We start from the raw sequence: 1,867 nt of genomic DNA on the forward strand, positions 1-1,867 counted from the left end.
CTCACTTGAAGGCCTTTATGAGGTCCACGATGTGCTCAGTCAAGCTCCAGCCTGTCTACATCTTCAACCCACAGGGAACTGATGGAGGACTGTGTTGTCCTAGTCATTATGAAATGTTCCTTTGTCTATTGAAGGTCACTTCCATGGTGTCCTTTTCAGCTAATGCAGAGAAGTGAGCTGGAGTGGTGACTGTCAAGAAACAATGGAACATTTCATGATGACTAGGACATCACACCTATGAAAGAATGTGCGTGATATTTGAATCATTCTTCTTCCCTTTTGGCCACACATCATTAAACTCCAGGCAGCTAACAGTGCCTTAAGTGAGGGCTTATTGCTAAAGATTAATCATCATCAGTGCATAGTCATCCACACAATTATCTCCAGGGTTTATTTCAATTGATTTACAAAAATGTAACCTGAATATTGTTCAAAGCATAATATATAATAAGCATGTAGGCAACTTTCCTGTACAATATTACTTCAGTGCAAATTTTTAGTGGTTGATGACAAAAGTAGCATATATCAGATGGGTGCAGATGTTTGGGACAATTGCTGTGCGTACAGTTTTGGGGAATCATATTGCCATATTGCTAAATGTAATTTTTGTCCAAAGCTGAAAACTGGAAAAAATAGGTTTTATATACTATAAAGCTATGTGTATTTAGCACAGACGTTGGTTTAATTTCACCAACTTTGAAACACAACAACAAAGATATATCATTAAAATGTACAGAACTTTGAGAAATTCAGTCATTTTGTGGGTATTTCTGTGATTCAGTTCCATACTGTCCATTAGATTAAAACACATGATGCTTAACAGTACTGTAACTGTATGTTTTCGTTTGGAAGACAGTAAACAACAGGTGGATGTTGGTGAAACTCTGTATTTGTCTCAGTTTGTTAGTTGTGGGGTACCTCAGGGGTGTATTTTAGGTCCAATTGTTTTTATTTTATATTTATTTTCTGACATCTGTATGTTCTTGTGAACTTTTTTGAACACAGATGATTCTGTTAATTGTTTTTTCGTAAAGAAAATTTGTGCAAACACATAGCGAAGAGAAATTACCTTTTGAGTCTTTGTAGAGATCTCAATAAAGTCACAAATTATGCTCAGATTTGCCAAGATAATAACATTCATGTTTATCTGCAATTGACCCAAATAAAAGAGTCTCAATAGTAGCTCAACAGTTACTCATCCAAGATGTACAGCCTCCTCAGTTATGATGCTGCGAATGACTCTTACAATTTTTATCTGGATCAGATGTTTTATACTTTTATACCGGTTGTTCACAGTATCATGGCATTTCCATTAAAATAGGCTACAGATGTCCTAAAACAAGGATTACACTAATTGCTGTCTGTTTAGATGTTTGATTTCTCTAAAGAAAGATAAGCAAGCCGACTTTATTAATCTGTTCGTCTGTGTCAGTGATAGTACACGTCACCATAGTGGCACACTGCTCTGGTCCATAAGCATTTATCAAAGGTCTTTATATAGTAATAAATGAGCCAGTGCCAAAATGTAATAAGCACAACCAGATAAAACATGTACAGTACTTTATCTGCTGCAATAAAAAATGATACCTCCTCATCTATCTAGTGCTCTATTAAATGGCGCCTTCACACCTGATAGTTTATACAAGTCTGATAAGATGAATGCAACAGGCCTATTAAGATGTGATGCATCTGTATTTATTTATTACAGATACGTGATGGTCAGTTCATCATGCACTGCTTGAACCGATAACATGAACAATCCTGCTGTAATGTATGAGCATGTTTATCTTTATGGTCTAACACAGTAACAGACCGTTGTGTTATTATTAGCGTTGCTATGTCTCTGTCCTTTAAAAGCCACATTAAA

Source organism: Colossoma macropomum, unplaced genomic scaffold (assembly GCF_904425465.1).
Source record: "Colossoma macropomum unplaced genomic scaffold, Colossoma_macropomum, whole genome shotgun sequence".
Taxonomy (NCBI): Eukaryota; Metazoa; Chordata; class Actinopteri; order Characiformes; family Serrasalmidae; genus Colossoma; species Colossoma macropomum.